The 12,204-nt window shown below is 46.9% G+C and overlaps 1 protein-coding gene across 1 annotated transcript in view; it reads left to right on the forward strand.

Annotated features, from left to right (window-relative positions):
- The window catches only part of LOC121282430 (voltage-dependent L-type calcium channel subunit alpha-1S-like), a 746,261-nt gene that overhangs the window by 165,115 nt on the left and 568,942 nt on the right, over positions 1–12,204 (forward strand). The window lies entirely within an intron of this gene.

Raw genomic sequence — 12,204 nt, forward strand, 5'->3', positions numbered from 1 at the left:
CGCATAATATGTGAACACACACACACGTAGAATGTGAGAACACACACACACACACGCAGAATGTGTGAACACACACACACACAGAAGGTGTGAACACACACACACGCAGAATGTGTGAACACACACACACGCAGAATGTGTGAACAGACACACACGCAGAATGTGTGAACACACACACACGCAGAATGTGTGAACGCACACACACGCAGAATGTATGAAGACACACACGCAGAATGTGAGAACGCACAGACGCAGAATGTGTGAAAAGAAACACAGAATGTGTGAACACACACACTCACGCAGAATGTGTGAACACAAAAACACGCAGTATGTGTGAACACACGTGGAATGTGTGAACAAACACATGCGGAATGTGTGAACACACACGCACGCGGAATGTGTGAACACACACGCGGAATGTGTGAACACACAAACGCAGAATGTGTGAACACACGCAGAATGTGTGAACACACACACGCAGAATGTGTGAACACACACACACGCAGAATGTGTGAACACACATGCAGAATGTGTGAACATACACACACGCAGAATGTGTGAACACACACATGCAGAGTGTGAGAACACACACACGCAGAATGTGTGAAGACACACAAGCAGAATGTGTGAACACACACGCAGAATTTGTGAACACACACGCAGAATGTATGAACACACATGCAGAATCTGTGAACACACACACACACGCAGAATTTGTGAACACGCTCAGGCAGAATGTGTGAACACACACACACACACAATGTGTGAACACACACCCACGCAGAATATGTGAACACACACACAAACGTAGAATGTGAGAACACACACACATGCAGAATGTGTGAACACACACACATACATGCAGAATGTGTGAACCACACACACGCGCGCAGAATGTGTGAACACACACGCAGAATGTGAGAACACACACACAGGCAGAAGGTGAGAACACACACACACGCAGAATGTGAGAACAAACACGCAGAATGTGTGAACAGACACACATGCAGAATGTGTGAACAGACACACACACGCAGAATGTGTGAGCACACACACACGCAGAATGTGAGAACACGCACACGCAGACTGTGTGAACACTCACAGGCAGAATGTGTGAACACACACACACACAATGTGTGAACACACACCCACGCGGTATATGTGAACACACACACACACACACATAGAATGTGAGAACACACACACGCAGAATGTGTGAGCACAGACACATACATGCAGAATGTGTGAACCACACACACACGCGCGCAGAATGTGTGAACACACACGCAGAATGTGTGAACACACACACACGCAAAATTTGAGAACCCACACACATGCAGAAGGTGAGAACACACACACACACAATGTGTGAACACACACCCACGCAGAATATGTGAACACACACACATGCAGAATGTGAGAACACACACGCAGAATGTGTGAACAGACACAAATGCAGAATGTGTGAACACACCCACGCAGAATGTGTGAGCACACACACACGCAGAATGTGATAATACGCACACGCAGACTGTGTCAACACGAACAGGCAGAATGTGTGAACACACACGCGGAATGTGTGAACACACAAACGCAGAATGTGTGAACAGACACACGCAGAATGTGTGAACACACACACACTCAGAATATGTGAACACAAACAGACGCAGAATGTGAGAACACACACACACGCAGATTGTGAGAACACACACACGCAGAATGTAAGAACACACTCAGACGCAGAATGTGAGAACACACACATGCAGAAGGTGTGAACACACACACATACATGCAGAAGGTGTGAACATACACACACGCAGAATGTGTGAACACACACATGCAGAGTGTGAGAACACACACACGCAGAATGTGTGAAGACACATGCAGAATGTGTGAAGACACACGCAGAATGTGTGAAGACACACACGCAGAATGTGTGAAGACACACAAGCAGAATGTGTGAACACACACGCAGAATGTGTGAACACACGCAGAATGTATGAACACACATGCAGAATTGTGAACACACACACACACGTAGAATGTGTGAACACACGCAGAATGTGAACACAAACATGCAGAATGTGTGAACACACATGCAGAATGTGTGAACACACACGCAGAATGTGAGAACACACACACAGGCAGAAGGTGAGAACACACACACACGCAGAATGTGAGAACAAACACGCAGAATGTGTGAACAGACACACATGCAGAATGTGTGAACAGAAACACACGCAGAATGTGTGAGCACACACACACGCAGAATGTGAGAACACGCACACGCAGACTGTGTGAACACTCACAGGCAGAATGTGTGAACACACACACACACAATGTGTGAACACACACACACGCAGAATGTGAGAACAAACACGCAGAATGTGTGAACAGACACACATGCAGAATGTGTGAACAGAAACACACGCAGAATGTGTGAGCACACACACACGCAGAATGTGAGAACACGCACACGCAGACTGTGTGAACACTCACAGGCAGAATGTGTGAACACACACACACAATGTGTGAACACACACCCACGCGGAATATGTGAACACACATACACACACATAGAATGTGAGAACACACACACGCAGAATGTGTGAACACACACACATACATGCAGAATGTGTGAACCACACACACGTGCGCAGAATGTGTGAACACACACGCAGAATGTGTGAACACACACACACGCAAAATTTGAGAACACACACACATGCAGAAGGTGAGAACACACACACACACACAGAATGTGAGAACACACACTTAGAATGTGTGAACAGACACACATGCAGAATGTGTGAACAGACACACACACGCAGAATGTGTGAGCACACACACGCAGAATGTGAGAACACGCACACGCTGACTGTGTGAACACGCACAGGCAGAATGTGTGATCACACACACGCAGAATGTGAGAACACACACCCACGCAGAATGTGTGAGCACACACACACGCAGAATCTGAGAATACGCACACGCAGACTGTGTGAACACGCACAGGCAGAATGTGTGAACACACACGCGGAATGTGTGAACACACAAACGCAGAATGTGTGAACAGACACACGCAGAATGTGTGAACACACACACACTCAGAATATGTGAACACAAACAGACGCAGAATGTGAGAACACACACACGCAGATTGTGAGAACACACACACGCAGAATGTAAGAACACACTCAGACGCAGAATGTGAGAACACACACATGCAGAAGGTGTGAACACACACACATACATGCAGAATGTGTGAACATACACACACGCAGAATGTGTGAACACACACATGCAGAGTGTGAGAACACACACGCAGAATGTGTGAAGACACATGCAGAATGTGTGAAGACACACGCAGAATGTGTGAAGACACACACGCAGAATGTGTGAAGACACACAAGCAGAATGTGTAAACACACACGCAGAATGTGTGAACACACACGCAGAATGTATGAACACACATGCAGAATCTGTGAACACACACACACACGCAGAATGTGTGAACACACACGCAGAATGTGTGAACACACACGCAGAATGTGAACACAAACATGCAGAATGTGTGAACACACATGCAGAATGTGTGAACACACAGATACGCAGAATGTGTGAACACACACACATGCGGAATGTGTGAACACACACACGCAGAATGTGTGAACACACACGCAGAATGTGTGAACACACACACAAGTGCAGAATATGTGAACACACACGCAGAATGTGTGAACACACACACACGCATATTGTGTGAACACACACATGCAGAATGTGTGAACACAGACGCAGAATGTGTGAACACACATGCAGAATGTGTGAACACACACACACGCAGAATGTGTGAACACACACACATGCAGAATGTGTGAACACACACACACGCAGAATGTGAGAAAACACACACAGGCAGAAGGTGAGAACACACACACGCAGAATGTGAGAACACACACGCAGAATGTGTGAACAGACACACATGCAGAATGTGTGAACAGACACACACGCAGAATGTGTGAGCACACACACACGCAGAATGTGAGAACACGCACACGCAGACTGTGTGAACACGCTCAGGCAGAATGTGTGAACACACACACACAGAATGTGTGAACACTCCCCACGCAGAATATGTGAACACACACACATGCAGAATGTGAGAACACACACGCAGAATGTGTGAACAGACACAAATGCAGAATGTGTGAACAGACACACACGCAGAATGTGTGAGCACACACACACGCAGAATGTGAGAACACGCACATGCAGACTGTGTGAGCACGCTCAGGCAGAATGTGTGAACATACACACACAGAATGTGTGAACACTCCCCACGCAGAATATGTGAACACACACACACGTAGAATGTGAGAACACACACACCCGCAGAATGTGTGAACACACACGCAGAATGTGTGAACACAGACGCAGAATGTGTGAGCACACACGCTGAATGTGTGAACACACACACTCAGAATATGTGAACACAAACAGACGCAGAATGTGAGAACACACACACACACAGATTGTGAGAACACACACACGCGCAGAATGTGAGAACACACACACACGCAGAAGGTGTGAACACACACACATACATGCAGAATGTGTGAACATACACACACACAGAATGTGTGAACACACAGGCAGAATGTGTGAAGACACACACGCAGAATGTGTGAAGACACACACGCAGATTATGTGAAGACACACACGCATGATGTGTGAAGACACACACGCAGAATGTGTGAACACACACACACGCAGAATGTGTGAACACACACAAGCAGAATGTGTGAACACACGCAGAATGTGTGAACACACACGCAGAATGTCTGAACACAAACACGCAGAATGTGTGAACACACACACGCAGAATGTGTGAACACACACACATGCGGAATGTGTGAACACACACATGCGGACTGTGTGAACACACAGATGAGGAATGGGTGAACACACACGCAGAATGTGTGAACACACACACAAATGCAGAATGTGTGAGCACACACATGCGGAATGTGTGAACACACACATGCATATTGTGTGAACTCACACAAGCAGAATGTGTGAACACACACACAAATGCAGAATGTGTGAACACACACAAGCAGAATGTGTGAACACACACGCGGAATGTGTGAACACACACATGCGGAATGTGTGAACACACGCACGCGGAATGTGTGAACACACCCACGCGGAATGTGTGAACTCACACAAGCGGAATGTGTGAACACACAAACGCAGAATGTGTGAACACCCACACGCAGAATGTGTGAACACACACACGCAGAATGTGTGAACACACACACGCAGACTGTGTGAACACACACACGCAGAATGTGTGAACACACACACGCAGAATGTGTGAACACACACCCACGCATAATATGTGAACACACACACACACGTAGAATGTGAGAACACACACACACACGCAGAATGTGTGAACACACACACACGCAGAAGGTGTGAACACACACACACGCAGAATGTGTGAACACACACACACGCAGAATGTGTGAACACACACACACGCAGAATGTGTGAAGACACACACGCAGAATGTGAGAACGCACAGACGCAGAATGTGTGAAAAGAAACGCAGAATGTGTGAACACACACACACGCAGAATGTGTGAACACAAAAACACGCAGAATGTGTGAACACACGCACGCGGAATTTGTGAACACACACGCACGCGGAATGTGTGAACACACACATGCAGAATGTGTGAACACACACGCACGCGGAATTTGTGAACACACACGCACGCGGAATGTGTGAACACACGCACGCGGAATGTGTGAACACACACGCGGAATGTGTGAACACACAAACGCAGAATGTGTGAACACACGCAGAATGTGTGAACACACACACGCAGAATGTGTGAACACACACACGCAGAATGTGTGAACACACACACGCAGAATGTGTGAACACACACACACGCAGAATGTGTGAACACACACACATGCAGAATGTGTGAACACAACTCACGCAGAATGTGTGAACACACACGCAGAATGTGTGAACATAACAGACGCAGAATGTGTGAACACACACAGGCAGAATGTGTGAACACACACACACGCAGTATGTGGGAACACACACATGCAGAATGTGTGAGCACACACACACGCAGAATGTGTGAACACACACCCAGAATGTGTGAAGACACACACGCAGACTGTGTGAACACGCACAGGCAGAATGTGTGAACACACACACACAGAATGTGTGACCACACACCCATGCAGCATATGTGAAACCACACACACAGGTAGAATGTCAGAACACAGACACACGCAGAATGTGTGAACACACACACATACATGCAGAATGTGAGAACCACACACACTCGCACAGAAAGTGTGAACACACACGCAGAATATGTGAAAACACACACACGCAGAATGTGAGAACACACACACAGGCAGAATGTGTGAACACAGACACACACAGAATGTGTAAACACACACACGCAGAATGTGTGAACACACCCACACGCAGAATGTGTGAACACACCCACATGCAGAATGTGTGAACACACACGCAGAATGTGTGAACAAACACACAAGTGCAGAATGTGTGAACACAGACGCAGAATGTGTGAACACACACACGCATATTGTGTGAACACACACATGCAGAATGTGTGAACACAGACGCAGAATGCGTGAACACATGCAGAATGTGTGAACACACACGCAGAATGTGTGAACATACACACACGCAGAATGTGTGAACACACACATGCAGAGTGTGAGAACACACACGCAGAATGTGTGAAGACACACGCAGAATGTGTGAAGACACACGCAGAATGTGTGAAGACACACACGCAGAATGTGTGAAGACACACAAGCAGAATGTGTGAACACACACGCAGAATGTGTGAACACACACGCAGAATGTATGAACACACATGCAGAATCTGTGAACACACACACACACGCAGAATGTGTGAACACACACGCAGAATGTGAACACAAACATGCAGAATGTGTGAACACACATGCAGAATGTGTGAACACACACGCAGAATGTGTGAACACACACGCAGAATGTGAGAACACACACACAGGCAGAAGGTGAGAACACACACACACGCAGAATGTGAGAACAAACACGCAGAATGTGTGAACAGACACACATGCAGAATGTGTGAACAGAAACACAAGCAGAATGTGTGAGCACACACACACGCAGAATGTGAGAACACGCACACGCAGACTGTGTGAACACTCACAGGCAGAATGTGTGAACACACACACACACAATGTGTGAACACACACACGCAGAATGTGAGAACAAACACGCAGAATGTGTGAACAGACACACATGCAGAATGTGTGAACAGAAACACACGCAAAATGTGTGAGCACACACACACGCAGAATGTGAGAACACGCACACGCAGACTGTGTGAACACTCACAGGCAGAATGTGTGAACACACACACACAATGTGTGAACACACACCCACGCGGAATATATGAACACACACACACACACATAGAATGTGAGAACACACACACGCAGAATGTGTGAACACACACACATACATGCAGAATGTGTGAACCACACACACGCGCGCAGAATGTGTGAACACACACGCAGAATGTGTGAACACACACACACGCAAAATTTGAGAACACACACACATGCAGAAGGTGAGAACACACACACACACAGAATGTGAGAACACACACTCAGAATGTGTGAACAGACACACATGCAGAATGTGTGAACAGACACACACACGCAGAATGTGTGAGCACACACACACGCAGAATGTGAGAACACGCACACGCAGACTGTGTGAACACGCACAGGCAGAATGTGTGATCACACACACGCAGAATGTGAGAACACACACCCACGTGGAATGTGTGAGCACACACACACGCAGAATGTGAGAATACGCACACGCAGACTGTGTGAACACGCACAGGCAGAATGTGTGAACACACACGCGGAATGTGTGAACACACAAACGCAGAATGTGTGAACACACACACGCAGAATGTGTGAACACACACACACTCAGAATATGTGAACACAAACAGACGCAGAATGTGAGAACACACACACGCAGATTGTGAGAACACACACACGCAGAATGTAAGAACACACTCAGACGCGGAATGTGAGAACACACACATGCAGAAGGTGTGAACACACACACATACATGCAGAAGGTGTGAACATACACACACGCAGAATGTGTGAACACACACATGCAGAGTGTGAGAACACACACACGCAGAATGTGTGAAGACACACGCAGAATGTGTGAAGACACACGCAGAATGTGTGAAGACACACGCAGAATGTGTGAAGACACACAAGCAGAATGTGTGAACACACACGCAGAATGTGTGAACACACACGCAGAATGTATGAACACACATGCAGAATCTGTGAACACACACACACACGCAGAATGTGTGAACACACACGCAGAATGTGAACACAAACATGCAGAATGTGTGAACACACAGATACGCAGAATGTGTGAACACACACACATGCGGAATGTGTGAACACACACACGCAGAATGTGTGAACACACACAAGTGCAGAATATGTGAACACACACGCAGAATGTGTGAACACACACACACGCATATTGTGTGAACACACACATGCAGAATGTGTGAACACAGACGCAGAATGTGTGAACACACATGCAGAATGTGTGAACACACACACACGCAGAATGTGTGAACACACACACATGCAGAATGTGTGAACACACACACACGCAGAATGTGAGAAAACACACACAGGCAGAAGGTGAGAACACACACACACGCAGAATGTGAGAACACACACGCAGAATGTGTGAACAGACACACATGCAGAATGTGTGAACAGACACACACGCAGAATGTGTGAGCACACACACACGCAGAATGTGAGAACACGCACATGCAGACTGTGTGAACACGCTCAGGCAGAATGTGTGAGCACACACACACGCAGAATGTGAGAACACGCACATGCAGACTGTGTGAACATGCTCAGGCAGAATGTGTGAACACACACACGCAGAATGTGAGAACACACACGCAGAATGTGTGAACAGACACACATGCAGAATGTGTGAACATACACACACGCAGAATGTGTGAGCACACACACACGCAGAATGTGAGAACACGCACATGCAGACTGTGTGAACACGCTCAGGCAGAATGTGTGAACATACACACACAGAATGTGTGAACACTCCCCACGCAGAATATGTGAACACACACACACGTAGAATGTGAGAACACACACACACGCAGAATGTGTGAACACACACGCAGAATGTGTGAACACAGACGCAGAATGTGTGAGCACACACACTGAATGTGTGAACACACACACTCAGAATATGTGAACACAGACGCAGAATGTGAGAACACACACACACACAGATTGTGAGAACACACACCCACGCAGAATGTGAGAACATACACACACGCAGAAGGTGTGAACACACACACATACATGCAGAATGTGTGAACATACACACACACAGAATGTGTGAACACACACATGCAGAATGTGTGAAGACACACACGCAGAATGTGTGAAGACACACACGCAGAATGTGTGAAGACACACGCATGATGTGTGAAGACACACACGCAGAATGTGTGAACACACACACACACGCAGAATGTGTGAACACACACAAGCAGAATGTGTGAACACATGCAGAATGTGTGAACACACACACACTCGCAGAATGTGTGAACACACACGCAGAATGTCTGAACACAAACACGCAGAATGTGTGAACACACACACGCAGAATGTGTGAACACACACACGCAGAATGTGTGAACACACACACATGCGGAATGTGTGAACACACACATGCGGAATGTGTGAACACACACATGAGGAATGGGTGAACACACACGCAGAATGTGTGAACACACACACAAATGCAGAATGTGTGAGCACACACATGCGGAATGTGTGAACACACACATGCATATTGTGTGAACTCACACAAGCAGAATGTGTGAACACACACACAAATGCAGAATGTGTGAACACACACAAGCAGAATGTGTGAACACACACGCGGAATGTGTGAACACACACATGCGGAATGTGTGAACACACACGCACGCGGAATGTGTGAACACACCCACGCGGAATGTGTGAACTCACACACGCGGAATGTGTGAACTCACACACGCGGAATGTGTGAACACACAAACGCAGAATGTGTGAACACCCACACGCAGAATGTGTGAACACACACACGCAGAATGTGTGAACACACACACGCAGAATGTGTGAACACACACACGCAGACTGTGTGAACACACACACGCAGAATGTGTGAACACACACACGCAGAATGTGTGAACACACACCCACGCATAATATGTGAACACACACACACACACACGTAGAATGTGAGAACACACACACACACGCAGAATGTGTGAACACACACACACGCAGAAGGTGTGAACACACACACACGCAGAATGTGTGAACACACACACACGCAGAATGTGTGAACACACACACACGCAGAATGTGTGAAGACACACACGCAGAATGTGAGAACGCACAGACGCAGAATGTGTGAAAAAAAACGCAGAATGTGTGAACACACACACACGCAGAATGTGTGAACACAAAAACACGCAGAATGTGTGAACACACGTGGAATGTGTGAACACACGTGGAATGTGTGAACAAACACATGCGGAATGTGTGAACACACACGCACGCGGAATTTGTGAACACACACGCACGCGGAATGTGTGAACACACGCGCGCGGAATGTGTGAACACACACGCGGAATGTGTGAACACACAAACGCAGAATGTGTGAACACACGCAGAATGTGTGAACACACACGCAGAATGTGTGAACACACACACGCAGAATGTGTGAACACACACACGCAGAATGTGTGAACACACACACACGCAGAATGTGTGAACACACACACATGCAGAATGTGTGAACTCAACTCACGCAGAATTTGTGAACACACACGCAGAATGTGTGAACACAACAGACGCAGAATGTGTGAACACAGACAGGCAGAATGTGTGAACACACACACACGCAGTATGTGGGAACACACACATGCAGAATGTGTGAGCACACACACACGCAGAATGTGTGAGCACACACACATGCAGAATGTGAGAACACGCACACGCAGACTGTGTGAACACGCACAGGCAGAATGTGTGAACACACACACACAGAACGTGTGACCACACACCCATGCAGAATATGTGAAACCACACACACAGGTAGAATGTCAGAACACACACACACGCAGAATGTGTGAACACACACACATACATGCAGAATGTGAGAACAACACACACTCGCACAGAAAGTGTGAACACACGCAGAATAGGTGAAAACACACACACGCAGAATGTGAGAACACACACACAGGCAGAATGTGTGAACACAGACACACGCAGAATGTGTAAACACACACACACGCAGAATGTGTGAACACACCCACACGCAGAATGTGTGAACACACCCACATGCAGAATGTGTGAACAAACACACAAGTGCAGAATGTGTGAACACACACGCAGAATGTGTGAACACACACACGCATATTGTGTGAACACACACCTGCAGAATGTGTGAACACACACATGCAGAATGTGTGAACACAGACGCAGAATGCGTGAACACATGCAGAATGTGTGAACACACACGCAGAATGTGTGAACACACACATGCAGAATGTGTGAACACAGATGCAGAATGTGTGAACACACACGCAGAATGTGTGAACACACACACACAGAATGTGTGAACACGCACAGGCAGAATGTGTGAACATACACACACACACTGTGTGAACACACACCCACGCAGAATATGTGAACACACACACACGTAGAATGTGAGAACACACACACATGCAGAATGTGTGAACACACACACATACATGCAGAATGTGTGAACCACACACACGCGCGCAGAATGTGTGAACACACACGTAGAATGTGTGAACACACACACACACACACAATTTGAGAACACACACACAGGCAGAAGGTGAGAACACACACACACACAGAATGTGAGAACACACACTCAGAATGTGTGAACAGACACACATGCAGAATGTGTGAACAGACACACATGCAGAATGTGTGAACAGACACACACACGCAGAA

The sequence above is a fragment of the Carcharodon carcharias genome, chromosome 9 (genome assembly GCF_017639515.1).
Source record: "Carcharodon carcharias isolate sCarCar2 chromosome 9, sCarCar2.pri, whole genome shotgun sequence".
NCBI lineage: Eukaryota > Metazoa > Chordata > Chondrichthyes > Lamniformes > Lamnidae > Carcharodon > Carcharodon carcharias.